We start from the raw sequence: 15,086 nt of genomic DNA on the forward strand, positions 1-15,086 counted from the left end.
CCCAGGGGCCTAACCACAGACGAAGCTGCCACCAAAACTCCCTGAGAGGAGGTCAGTGGCTAGACCCAGGGCAGAAGCCTTGCAGAGACCTCACACCTGCTCAGACCTGGGCTTTCCAACCTCTCTGGTCGGGCCTCTGTTGACACAGACATGAGTTACATCACACTCTAGAATGACTGTGGTTAGGGAGAAGTGACTACATGCTGAAGCAGTAGCTTCAAGTCTGCTTTTATCCTGGCATTGTCGATCTAACCTAGCTAGCTCTGAGATTAGAGAACAGAAAATAATTAAATCCACCACCACATGTTCTCTCTAAATATCTACCCTGTTAGCCAGAGATCGTACCAGAAGCCCTTTCAACTGAGGAACATTGAATACTAAGGTTGGTAAAGACAAATCGTTCCTGTGAATAGTTAGGTGGTTGGATAGGAGGGCAGATGGTTGGTTAGTTGGATGAGATAGATGGATGGTTGGTTAATGGTTGGATAAGCGGGCAGATGGTTGGTTAGTTGGATGAGATAGATGGATGGTTGGTTAATGGTTGGATAGGCAGGCAGATGTTTGGTTAGTTGGATGAGATAGAAGGATGGTTGGTTAATGGTTGGATAGGCGGTCAGATGGTTGAATAGGCAGGTATGTGGATGGATGAAAGATGGATGAAGAATGGATGGATGGATGGATGGATGGATGGATGGATGGATGGATAAAAGGTGGTTGGGAGTAGATGGATGGATTATATAGGTAAGATGGATGAATGGGTGTATAGATTGGGTAGGTAGATATGTAATGGGATACATATATACAAGTATGTTTTGTGTGTGTGTGTGTGTGTGTGTGTGTGTGTGTGTGTGTGTGTGTGTGTGTGTACCCGCGCTCATGAGCACTCAGTATGGGTGTTGGGGACAGGATACGTATTGTTAATGGTTGGAGAAGGCAAATCTGGGAATGAGAGATACCACCACATAGAACATGGTTTAGAGAGAAGAGGGCAAACAGCATCATGGTGCTGGTGGGGAATGGCAGAGAGAAGAAAATCTTAGGAACATTGCTTATCTTGGTAATTTTGGCAAAGTGTCTTTTATAGTCAGAACCCTTGAGGCAGGCACCGTCTTATGTCATCAAATGACATCATTTCATGTACCCATTTGTCCACCCCTCTAATTCCTTCCCATCAACCAACTCATAGAATGTGTGCAAAAGAAACCTGAGAGATGCTTTCAGGCTAGAAGTGTTTACTATTGTGCTCATGTATAGACGAAACAGAGACCTTTTGCTTTCCTCAAGGGTTGTACGGGGTGAAAACTTTACCCCTCACAGCTGGAAGGGCTGCATTCAATGAACTTATAAATAGCCTTTGACACCACTGGCACATAGGACTTGTCTTTTCCTGCCCCTCCTGCGAGTCTTTCACTGGACCCAGCAATGCTCTACTAAAGGTCAGGAAAAGGAAACATATTTCAAGCCTCCTACCATTGTGCTACTTGTTGACAGTAGAAAATTTAGTGGGAAAGGTTAAAGGGCTGGCTACAATGGTATTGAGGGTCAAGTGTAAATTTCCTCCTGAGCAGGAGAATGATCAAGGAGCTAGAGGTATGGCTCAGTTGACGGGGTATTTGTCTGGCAGGAACAAAGCCCTGGATCCCATCTCCAGTATACTGGATAAAACACAATGTGGTAATTACTGTACTATGTAGGAAGTGATTGGAGACAGGAGGAACTTAAGTTCAAGGTTATCTTTGGTTGTATAGCAAATTTGAGACTGACCTGGGCTACATAAGATTGAGTACTAGGAGGAGAGAGAGAGAGAGAGAGAGAGAGAGAGAGAGAGAGAGAGAGAGAGAGAGAGAGAGAGAGAGACCCAGAGTTGATGGGTAATGTTGTCCTGAGACGAGAGAAAGTCCTATGCAGCTCTGCTTTCTCTCATCCTATATATAATATGCAGGCTCCTCAAGGGTTGCGTGGGGACCACACCACCCTTTCTCTAGCTGTTTCCAGTGTACTAAACCACCCTTCTCATCATCTACGTCAGTATCCCTATGCTGTTTCACTGGCCATTCTTAACTCTTAACTTGACACAACCTATAATCATAATCATTCCATTGAGGAGTCGTCTAGACCAGGTTGGCATGTTTGTGAGCATGTCTATAGAGATAGTAGGTTGTCTCGGTCGCTAATGGATAGAGGAGGACCCTGCCTAGTGCAGATGGCACCATTCCCTAGTTTGGGGGTGTATAAGAGTTGTGGGGGGGGCTAGTTGGGTACTAAGCAAACAGGCAAAATGGGTACAATCCATTTCTCTCTGCTCTCGACTGTGGATGTTATGTGGCCAGCTTCTTGATTTCCAGCCAGGATTTCCCTGAAATGGCAGACTGTAACGTAAGAGTTGTTAGCCAAAAATAAACCTTCCTCCCTAAATTGCTTTTGGTCAAGATCTTGTATCACGGCAACAAGAGTGAAATTAGAACAGGCGTCTAGAGGTTTTGTACAGTAGATGGTCTCCAACGAATGTCTGTTAAACGGACATGCCCATGCAATTGTGATGGACAGTTGGGTCAAAGTCTCCTCGCTGTGAATATGACTGTACACCAGTGGTCACCCTCTTCATCTTAGAAATGAGCCCTGAATTTTAACAAGCACATACCCAAGCTAGATACCATATTATACACCTAGCATCTTCACACGTGGTCACGTGTCCTACCTGATAGGAAATGGCATGAGCGTCCTCTCATCCCTTTGCTCCCTTACTAGCTGTGTTGAGAGCTATAACATCAATCTTAGACCATAAACAGAAGCTGAATGCAGACAGTCCCAGTCACTCCTTCAGCTGGGCCCACTTAGAGATGGTGTACTCTAAGGAATAAAACCTCCCTTCCTTAACTTGTTTTTGTCAGGTAAGTTTGCCCAGAAACATATAAAGTAATCAGTACAGACACCAAGATAAGGGGTACACCCTACAGCACCTAACAGCGATAATAAAAATCACAAACTATGCTTTTGTGCAATTGCACATGAGTGGGAGGGTGAATGTGTATGTGCAGGCGATGTGTGCATATGTGCAAGTATGAATGCATGTGTATGTACGTCCCTGTGGAAGCCAGAGGTCAAACTCATGGTGCTCTTCCAGATCTACCTGATCTGCTTTGCGATAGGTGGTCTCTCATTGGGACCTCGGGCTCACCAATTATATTCAGTTGGCTGGCTATCAAGCCCTACGAACCCTCCTATCTCAGCCTCCCCAGCGACAGGACTCCAAATGCACACCACCACGCACAGCCTCTTTTTATGTTTTGGTCTGTGGAACAAACTCAGGGCTGTATGCTTGAGTGGAAAGCACTTTTCCCCTTAGCTACCTCCCTAGCTCCCCGACTAATCACATTTCTAATAAACAGGTTCAGAACAAATTCACGGTTGGATTTTCACTCCAGTAAACAGACCCTAGGGAAGGTTCTTCTAGAAAGAGCTTCTACCAGGCTGGGGATAAAGTCAAGGGGTGCAGGACCTGATGTTGGCCCTAACAGCCCTGTAAGAATCTCCCCACGAGGAAACAGCACCCCCTCCCCACAGCCCAGCCAGCACGAGTTTGCCTTTCCCACGCCGTTTTCTTGCCCATGAGGGGCAAACACGTTTATGCTCCTCCCCGGCGTGGTCCTTTCTATTGAGATCTCGCTGCTGCACTTCATCTCCTTGGTTGCAAATTGTGGCTGGGGAAGGAAAGGTGCGTGCGTGCGCGTGCGTGCGTGCGTGCGTGCGTGCGTGCGTGCGTGCGTGCGTGCGTGCGTGCGTGCCAGGGAAAGAGAGCGAGAGAGCGCTGCTGTCTTGGTGGTACTGGTCTTCCAATCTCCTGGTCCAAACAAATGTCATGCCCGATGATAAGATGAAAGCAAGGCTCGGAGCATGGGCGACAAGCCAAGCCCAAATATCAAACTGGCACAGGCAGGTGTCTGAGTTCTCATCTGAGCTCTGTCCTCTCTCTAATAGAGATTTGGAGAACTGTGCTCACCCACACCTTGCCTAAGAAGTCCTCTTTAAAGGCATTAAGAAAACCCACTAATAGTTAAGGGAGACCCGTGCAGCAGCTGAAGCCCAGGGCTTTCTTTTAAGCCAGAAACATAGTAACACACAGCAAAGGTCTCTGCCACATTTGCTCAACAGCCACATCAGAGAGCGACAATCTTAACAGCCAACTGTGTTTGATGTGAAGGTGCCAACTTGACAGAGTCACACCTTGGACTGTCTCCACTTCCTCTAAACATTGTTTCTCCTTTTAAACAACACAGAGTTACATCTTCAGATGCTCCAACATGTAGGGTTTTAAACAGGAGTAAGAAAAAAAACAGAAGTAACTAAAGAATAACGAATCAATACAATGCGGCATAAAAGGGTTGAAGTATTATCATAAAAGATAGAACTTTGGATGTATGCTTTAGTATGGAGGGGACTCGGAAACCGACAAACTGGTATTCAACAATACGAAGCAGGGCAGGGAGAGAGCTCAGCTGGCAGTGCGCCTGCCTAGCAAGCACAGGCGCCCACACGGGATCCCCAGTGCCCATGCTTATGTGCCAGGCTTCGTGGCTCGCACTTGGGATGCCAGCGCTGGGGAGGCAGAGAAGCAGATCCCTGGGGCTGGCTGCCAGCAGATTGGCCTACTTGGCAAATTCCAGGCCAGTAAGAGGAGAGAACTTGTTTCAAAGAAAGGGTGGATGGTTCCAGAGGAATGGCGTTCGAGGTTGCACTCTGACCTCTATGCACAGGTACACACACACACACACACACACACACACACACACACACGTGCACCCTTTCACTTACACACTTTTTTTTAAAAAACAAATATGCGGCCAGTGGCTGTGCAAGCTTGAAAACCTGAGTTTGATCACTGGATCCTACAGTGAAATAACAGAACCAGCTCTCAAAAGTTGTCCTCTGGCTTACTCAAGCACACCGTGGCCCATGCCTATCCACACTGGCACCTCTCTCTGTGTCTGTCTTTGATTCTCTCTTGATTCTCTCTGTGTCTCTCTCCCTCCCCCTCCCTTTCTCTCTCAGATTTACAGAATAAACAGGCAGGAAATATCACACAACTGCATTTCCATAACGTATCCAGAAGAGCTAAGTCCCCAGAGACGGCGGGTGGTTGTGGGAGCTGTGGGAAGATAAGAATTCCTGCCTGTTGGGTACGGACTGTATCTGAGGATGATGAAACAGTCTGGTGCAGATGGAAGCCCACCCATTGCAGGTACTAAATGTCACCGAAGCATATGCTTTCATTTTGTGTACATGGACTTACGTGACCCTTAAACAGCCATAAAGTAGGGCTGGAGAGGTGGCCCAGCAGTTAAGAGCAGTACTGCTGGGGTTGGGGATTTAGCTCAGTGGTAGAGCGCTTGCCTAGAAGCGCAAGGCCCTGGGTTGGTCCCAGCTCCGGAAAAAAAAAAAAAAAAAAGAAAAAAAAAAAAAAAAAAAAAAAAAAGAGCAGTACTGCTGTTGCAGAGGACTGCAGTTCAGATCCCAGTGTCCAAGCCAAGAGGCTCGGAGCCACCTATAACTTCAACTGCAGGGGCTCTGACACTCCCTTTGGTCTCCACAGCACATAGCCTGAGAGAGACACACATAATTAAAAGTAAACTCAAGATATATTAAAGTGTAAAAGCATGATACAGCAGTACCCTTTGCCCAGTAACATTTCATGTGGAAATAATGCTAGTTTGTTACTTTTATTGTTGTGCATTCTTATTGTAAACTTTAAATATACATATGTACATGGGTAGAAAAGGTATTTATCTTTCTCCATAAAAATACATATACACATACACATATACATACACACACATATATATACACACATATCTATATTTATATATGTATATATGTATATGTATACACACACACACACACACATATATATATATATATTTCTGAAATGTTATAAAGCAAACTAAGCTGACAAATGGTTTATCAGGTAAAGGTCCTGGCCACCAAACCTGACGACTCAAGTTTGAGTCCCACGTGGTGGGAGGAAAGTACCAACTCCCACAACTTGTCCTCTGACCTCTGACACAGGCTGGGGCACATGTATGACCATGTGCTCAAACACACATACATGTACGTACACAAAGATCTATAAATAAAAGTAAAAAACAATACTTTTGGGTAACAGGAACAAACTTGTAAAAGAAACAATGCACACCTATGGCAATGAATATGCCAGTTGCCCTATGAATATTATAATTATGTAAATGTATTAGAGAGTTATAATGTGTCCAATGAAATGTATAACTACTCTGTGTCCATTAAAAACAAAAATGGAGGGCTGGGGAAAATGACTTAGTGGATAAAGTGCTTGCTGCACTGAGGTAGTGATCTGAGTCTGAATCCACAGAACCCACACAAAGGCTGGATGCTTAGCACGTGTCTACAGTCCCAGGGCTTTCACAGGGACCTAGAGACAAGAGATCCTAGAAGCTCTTAGACCAGGTAGCTTGGAGTACACAGTTGCTGACAAGAGACTCTGTTTCAAACAAGACGGAAGGTAACCGACAATAACTTAAGGTCGTCTTCTGACCTCCATGTGCACAGTTTGGCACGGGGACACACTAAAGACACACACACACACACTCCCACACACACACACACACCATTCATACACACACACACACCATTCATATACACACACACACCATTCATACACACACACACATTCATACACACACACACACCATTCATACACACACACACACCATTCATATACACACACACACACACACACACACACACACACCATTCATACACACCATTCACACACAAGTGAAATTTTTTCAAATAAATATAGAGGCAGGACCAAAAATATGCAAAAATAACAACATATTGTATCAAGACCCTCTTCTCTCCCCACAGAGGAGCTGGGCTGCTCTCAGAATAAGTTGTGAAAATTCCCAGAGTCACGCTGTAAGAAAAATGAGGCCAGACAAGCTTCTGCAAATGCCTGACCTGAAACCTCAGATACTTCAGAGTGGCTAGGTAGTTTGTCTGGGTGGTTTCAACTCTTGACCCAGAACTGAAACTATCCTGAGAAGAGGAGTGCGAGTGGGGAGGTCTTTGAGTCACTCCTTCCTCCCAAGGAGCCTCTCTTAAACACAGGGAGGTCAAGTCTGGTTTGTGGACTAGCCTCAGCCCAAAGACCTACTTTGCAAGAGTTTGAATACCTGTGCCTCCTGCAGGTAGGCACCTTGGTGGGACTTCATGCTGGGAAAGGTAGCAGGTAGGCAGAGGGAAGATTGTGGGCTGAGTCATGCCATGACATCTTTCTTAACTTGTTTCTGATCCTTAAGAACCAATGCTCTAACAAGTCCCACCTTGCTGGATGCACTTACTTAGGTGTTAGAATGCTATTGGTCCAAGTCTTGGACCTCACCCTTTGTTCTTCCCAGGCTCCCTTTGGCTATGCAGACCTCCCTATCACTTTTAAGTTCCTGCCTAAGGAAGAAGATGTGTGCAGAGATCCAGCTGATGGCCACTATCTCCTAGCTAGCCTGTACCTCAACTTCTTAGATGTCAGAGGAAAACCTACATGAACCAGCTCTTTCCCTCTACCAGACGGGTCCCTAGCGTGGAACTCAGGTCACTAGACTTGACAGTAAGAACCTTTCCCTGCGGAGTCATCTCACCACTTCAATCTCCACTTTTGAGTGGACAATGGTCTCTACCACCCGCCCCCTGGACTTTAGCCGCTCAGGACCACTCAATGTCCAATGCCTAAAGTTAGATTTCAAGCTTTGTCTTAGAAGTTGGTGGTTGGAGTGCTACCTCTTCAAGTTCTCCACTGGATTTTACAGCCTCATACTGAGACCAGGACCTGAGGGCTGTCACATGGAGTCCCTCTACCTATGTCTGACACATAGACAACCCAGAAAAGAGTCTGCTAAATGACTACGTGGATGGCATTCAATGATTGGGATCACCAGGAGCCGTGGAAAAGCCACCTAGGGTAGACACCTAAGAGAGCTGCTGTGGCAGGTGCCAGATGCTCGATGCCACCTTGTGCAATAGTCTCTGGGAGACCAGATGTGGGATGAAGAACACTTTGAAAGCCGACACTGGCAGAGCCAGGGAAGGTGGAAGGGGTGAGGCAACAGGATAAAGAGGGGTCACACAGAAAAGGGGGCTGGTGTAGTTCCTGGAGTGACTCATTCATCATTTAATTTTGGCTTTTCATTTCACTGTGTCCTCTGGGAAGTTGGTGCTACCTGGATTGTTAGGGTCAAAGCCTGGGACCCAAGAGCCCTAAAAAGCTATGCTTAGACACCCATCCTAAATAAGCCTCTGGCCTCAGACCTCAGACATACACATGCACACATGCCCCCCCCCAGTGCATGCATGTACACACACACACACACACACACACACACACACACACACACACACACACACAGCGCTAAATAAACATAAATTCTACTGACATCATAGCTTTGTTCTATGAGTTTCTCTTCACTAACCTGGTACAGTCTCCCTGCAGTCTGGACACAGTGCTAAACTCAAATGCCATAGAGATGTCCCAGAAAGAACTCTCAAATGTCACAGAACTTGCACATTAGATTTCACTCCTGTTCTGGGGATGTAGCTCAGTTGGTAGACAGAGCAGCACACAGGAGTCCCCGAGTCCCATCCTCAGCATCCCAGAATGGAGCATTCTGCATATCTGTCATTCCAGAACTGTAAAGGCAGAAACAGGAAGATCAGGAGTTCAAGGTCATCCTCATCTACATAGCGCCAAAGGCTAGCCTGAGATACATGAGACCTTGTCCTATAAAAGAAAATATATGTAAATTCCCAAGACCTTAAAGTAAGCACAAATGTAGCATTCTTGTTGCTTTCCCCACAAGCCATGGATTTTAATACTTTTGGAAGTATGAAAAAATGTTCCCAGAAACAAAACAAGCAAGTGTAGTCATCTACAGCAGAAAGAGGAGATGGTTTTGAACCAGTCCATGCAGATCAAATAAAGAGCGAGCAATGGGAGTTCTATCAATATAAGAACATGCCCCATCCCAGGGAAGGAAGTGAATTTCTTGAGATGACCAACACAGCAAACCATCTTCTGCCCAATGTCAGAAGCATCCATCTTTCCCCCCAATCTTTCTGTCTTAAGGGAGATCTCGATCCCACTCATCTCTTTGCCCACTTGAGACTAGTTCTGAGCTCATAAATTCTCAATATTGTATCCTGGAGTCAAACACAAAGCACCTCAAGGAGCTCTTCAGAGACATGAGTGACACGGAATGAGTCATGGAACTTCGAATATCACACATATGATCAGTGCCTTGTTAAGCGGTCATCAGAAAAGCTTCCTCCTGCAGCAGAGGAAGACCCACAACTGGGAAATGTGAAGAAAGCAAGACACCCTGGGACACTCAGTCCTAAATGGGATGTCTCTGTCAAACCCTCTCCTCGGGGTTCAGGGAAGTCTGCAGAAGAGGAGGCAGAGAGCGTAAGAGCCTGGGTATGGAAGACACCGAGGAAGCGAGGCCTTCTAGACACCACAGGACTGATGCATGCATGCACTGAGAGCCTGGGCCATGCAGGGGGTCTGCACAGATCTGTGTCAGGTGGGGTCCCAGCGCCGATCTGAAAGAAGTGGACACAAGTCTCCATCCTTAACCCAGAACCTACGTCCAATAGACAACCACTCACAAAGGAAACGTTACTTTTCTCTAATGGTGTCTCACTAGGTATATAAACCATACTTATAGGACGGTACCATCCCCAACAGTAGATGGGAACACAAAATGATCTCCATATTATTACTTTGGGTTTTGGGGCTGTTTGTTCATTTATTTGGTTGGTTTGGTTTTTGTTTTTGTTTTTCTCACTTTGATTTGTCTGGGCTTTTTTTTTTTTTTTAACTTACAGATCTGTTATTTGTATATTATGGTTTCTGATTTTGTTTTTATGGGTTTTCTTTCTTTCTTTTTCTTGAATGTGTGTGTCTTAGCATTTGTGTGTGTTTCTTGTGCTTTTTCTTTGGCCTTTTTTGTTTGTTTGTTTTGCCCTATCCTGGTTTGTTTTTATTTTATTCTTACTAACTTTTAAAAAGATGACTGTTCGTATTCTAATGAGAGAGAGAAAGAAACTGTGGATTTGGGCAGGTAGGGAAGTGGGAAGGATCTGAAAGAACTGGGGGGAGGGAGACCATGATCAGAATGTATAGTATGGGGAAAAAAAAACTATATTCAATTAAGAAAAGGAGAGCAAAGAAACATGTGGTTCCAGGTTGGTGGCATGACTCATTTGATAAAGTGCTTGCTGTGCAAACACGAGGACCTTGAGTTCAAATCCCCAACACCCTCATAAGAACTGGCTCTGAAAGGACATATCTACAGTATGCGCCCTGAGGAAGTGAAGGTGGGCTAATCCCAGGGCTTTGCTGGCTGGCCAGGCTAGCTAATCAGTGAGCTCTTTGGTCATGAGAGACCCTGTCTCAAGCAACAGCACAGACAGTGATTGAGGAAGATACCTGCTATCAACCTTGCTTGTGAGAGTGCACACATGCACACACATCTACACACACACACACACACACACACACACACACACAATAAAAATAATTTAGTAATAGGGGTCTATATTTGCACTCCAAAGATTCTGATGTACTACACTCAGAGGGTCCCCAAGTATCTGAATGATCAACTAAATTAAAAGTGACAAAATTGGTTGTAATTTTAAAATCTGATACATAAAATCAGGTGTGTGTATGTGACTGTGTGTGTGTGTGTGTGTGTGTGTGTGTGTGTGTGCTTAAGTGTTGGTGTCTTGTATATATGATTTGATGTGGACTGTGTGAGGATTTCTGGGAGGTGGTAATTTGGTATATAAGGCTTCAAGCATTGCTTATATACTTTTCCTCTATTATCATTATTCCCCTGATAGCATTGTTTGCTTTAATTTATGCATCTATTGGCTTAATAAAGAAATTCTTTGGAATGCCTTTGACTCTTCTCTAAAATAGTCAAAATGTACTTGTTGACATGTGTTGCCAGAATCTACCTTTGTAATGTCTTATGAGAGAAATTAGCATACAAGCGTTCACGTGACCCTTCTGAGAGCACCCACTACGCTATTGTTAATAAGTCCTACCAACTGGTCCTCAACATTTTAACACTGGATAACATTGCTTAGAAATCCAAGTCTCCATATTTTTCTTCCGTGGTGTAGCCATAGCAAGTTGCCCATGAGAGTGAGTATAAGTGACCACTCACCGGTACTCCTAAAGGCGGCCTCTCACACATGCTCCCAAAGGGATCTCTTCACCTACATCCCATATGTAACCTCTCACCCACGCTCCGGTAAGAAAGTCCTCACCCATGATCTTATAAATAATCATAATCAAATTTATTCATTCACAAAAAATAGAGATGAAAATAAAAGGGGGACAAGTTAGTAAAGGAAAAAGCAGGGGTTGGGGGGACAGAAGAGAGCAGGGGGGTGAATACAACCGAAGTGCACACCTTATGAAAATGTTATAATGGGACCATTATTATAGATAATTAACACATGCTCTTTAAAAAGCTTGTTTAAAAGTTCAAAGTTCCCAGACTCTAGTTCTTCTTTAGACTGTCTGACCCAAGAGGGACAATGGAGTTGGCTGTTTATTCTCATAAATCATCCTATTTTCCAGATCACTCCTGTGACTCCTGAGTCATAACCAGTGGGGAACATACTCACTCACAAACAGATTATGAAAATTCAACAGTTTAAAATCTAACAGGCCAGCCCACAGACTTTCCATAGATGAATGATACTCTGGGACATGAAACCATAACAGGCATACTGCAAAGATGATACTCTGCCGCTCTGACTCCTAGCATCCTTGGAAAGATGGCAGCGATGTTTCCTCTGGACACCTCTTTTAGAGAGAAGAGACTGGGGCTGGGGAAGGTGGCTCAGTGGGTAAGGTATTTGGTACATAAGCAAAAGAAGTCTGATCCCTGGGACCCATGTAAAAGCCATGCATGGTATGGTATGTACCTGCAATCCCGGCACTGGGAAGCAGAGACAGGTGGATCCCTGGTGTAGCCAGACAGCCTCACCTACTTAATGGGCTCAGTTCAGTGAGAGACTCTGCCTCAAACAAACAAGATGGTTAGTACATGAGGAACAATTGAGGTTGCCTTCTGATTTCCACAAACAAGCTTAAATGTGCAATACAGGCATGTGCACACAAACGCACACCGCGAAGATAAGAGACTGTACTCTGCTTTAACTAGAAGTTGCAATACCTACTTAACGCCATCCACGGCTCAGTCATACCTGAGGGTGGACTCCAGGTTACAGTGAAACTTTACTTTCATTCTGATTAACTTTTATTCGCCTGACGTAACTGTCATCTTGGAGACTTACTGTTGAATAAAACCATCCTTTCTAGCTCTTTCTGAACTCTGGCTCTCTGGTTCAACTCAGTTGTTCTGGCCCAAATTCCTCTCCGAGCCGACTGGTTCAATCTGGCTTCTCTCTCGGCTTCTCACTGAATTGTTCTGCTTGGCCTCAAACTAACTCTGGCGACTTGTTCTAATCTTCTGGCTCCTTCTCATTGTCCGGCTCATTCTGGCTTCACCTGTGTCTAGCTTGTTCTCTCTGCTCTGCAACCTGTCTCTAAAACTGTCCTGGCAAAAACTGCTTCTTAACTCCATGGACTGAACTGCCAACAAATGAACTGACACAAACTCCACTTTACTCCCTCTCAATTGACTGAACTCACTGCTGCTCTCTCTGCACTGCTCTTAAGTAGCCTTTCTTTTCTGTCTGATCTCATGAGAGTTGGGCGTATCCTATCTCTGACTCATTCTGCCTACCCTTTCTCTGATTTGTCACTTGGTCTGCCACTCAATTAGACTCACTTTTGAACATGGCTTCATTTTGTTAGGGATTGTAGGTGAGTACTAAAGGATGTGTCTATATTCCAGAAAGACCATACTATAATCCAGGGAGTGTCTGCATTCCAGCCCGATCATATAGATATAAGAGGTCTTTGGATGTGATCCCTTGCCAGAGTGGCCATGTTGCTGGATTAAAATGCCTCTACACACAGTCACCTTAGGGGCTTTGCGAAAGGGTAGTAGTCACTTTCACAAATGAAATGGCTAAAGGGAAAAACAATACACCATCAGATGACATAGCACATCTCTGTGAGCAGTCCGTGGATGGAGTGGTATTGTTTCGTTACCCTTCTGGTTGCTTTTACACCAGCCTGCTTCCTGTCTGAGTCTTCTATGCAAAACCTGACCTTAAATTGGGCTGGCTAGTGCCAGCTTAAAGCTTTGAGGTTTTCTCGAGTATTTAATACCACATTTGAAAGGCTGGAAAAAAAGAAAACAGGATGTATCTATCTGAGATTCATGGGTACTTGAAACCTATGTTGTGAGGTCTTCTGTGGGGGCCAACCACCTGATACAAGAGTCTCTACTTGTGACCTTTCTTAAACACAGAGTCAAATGTGCGGCTTCCCTATAGTCTAGCCTCATCCTAAACAGATAGCCCCAGCTTCAAGCCTGTGCTCTTCATCTTGATAGAACATCCAAACCGATGCTGCTCAGAGACTATGTTTATGAAGCTATCTGGCTAGGCTCTCCAAGTCATGGCTCTGAGCCTAGCTGCCAGCAGTCTACCCTACACACAAAGGAAAGCAACTCTCCCTCCTCTCTCTCTTTCCTTTTCTCTTTCTCTCTCCTTTCTTTGTTTGCTTTTGTGTATGTATATACATATGTGTATACATCTTTGGGTTTGTGCACATGAGCACACAAGCATGTGGAAGCCAAAAGTTGACATCAGGTGTCTACCTCAATAGCTCTCCACCTTATTGTTTTAAAACAGGGTATTTTGTTGAACTTGGAGCTGCTGGTTTGGATTTGGATAGACTGAATGGTCAGAGAGTCCAGGAATCCTCCTTACTCCAGCTCTACGGTGCTAAGATTACAGGCATGTATCACGACCTCAAGCTTTTTTTGTATAAACACGAGTGTTGGCATATTGAACCCAACTCCTCACGCTTGCCTGGGTAGCACTTTACCGACTGAACCCTCTTCCCTTTTTTTATATTGAAGTTCATGAAACCAGCAAGGGTCAGTAACTTCTTTGGAACACAGGGACTCGTTGATCAATGAAAATAAATAGAGAGGCATTTATTTACTCACATCCAGTTTTGAAAACTATAATCTTCCTTTATTTCACAGTATTAATTGCAGAAATCGCTCAAGGGAAAAATACCAGTCCTACTGGTATTGCCACTGAGTTTCTGATCTGTATTTTTAGAACCTTGGGGACCCCCTTACATAAGATTCGGCTGAAGTTTGGAAGCGAGTGTTGTATATAGTTTTCAGGAACATATGTCAAAGATATCACATTTTATATGTCAGAGAGGAGGGCTATGAAGCCTTGCGGGAGGGAGGGAGGGAGGGAGGGAGGGAGGGAGGGAGGGAGGAGGGAGGGGAGGGGAGGGAAGACATGGGGATCTCCTGGCTCTAGATTTGGACTGTCTGGACTAATACTTTCAGTGCCCTCTGGGTGAAACCCGGCTGGCCACACAGAGTCAGAGCAGATTTGACAAAGGCTGATTAGCCATTTGGGGGAACTTCTGTGGCCACTAACAGTTATCTGAAAACATGGGCCTGAGGTTTATCTTAAACTACCTGGAGTCTCACAGTTCAGGGATTAACAAGAGTAGCTGTCAGGGGAATTTCCAACACTAAAGGCTGAATGATCACTTCCCATTGGTCAGGGTCCCCCAAGGGTCCCCTTAAAGTCTTGTAAATGCAGCCCCATAGCACAGCAACATTTATACATCTCAATTTCCAGACTGAAGAAACAGGAAAGGAGGAAGGGCAAGTCCTTCCATCCAGATAACCATGACCTCATCTTTAAAACCAGGCTGGTAATCTCTGCCTAGCTGGGTTTTCAGAAGAGAACATATCCAATGGTGCTTTAAGGATGTAAAAAGCACCAAAAAGTGAAATGGGTCAACACAATGTTCACTTATGACACCAACCGGCAACCAGGAATGCAATTGCTAAAGTCACTTTTAGACATTTGCTGAT

The sequence above is a fragment of the Rattus rattus genome, chromosome 10, assembly GCF_011064425.1.
Source record: "Rattus rattus isolate New Zealand chromosome 10, Rrattus_CSIRO_v1, whole genome shotgun sequence".
Lineage (NCBI taxonomy): Eukaryota > Metazoa > Chordata > Mammalia > Rodentia > Muridae > Rattus > Rattus rattus.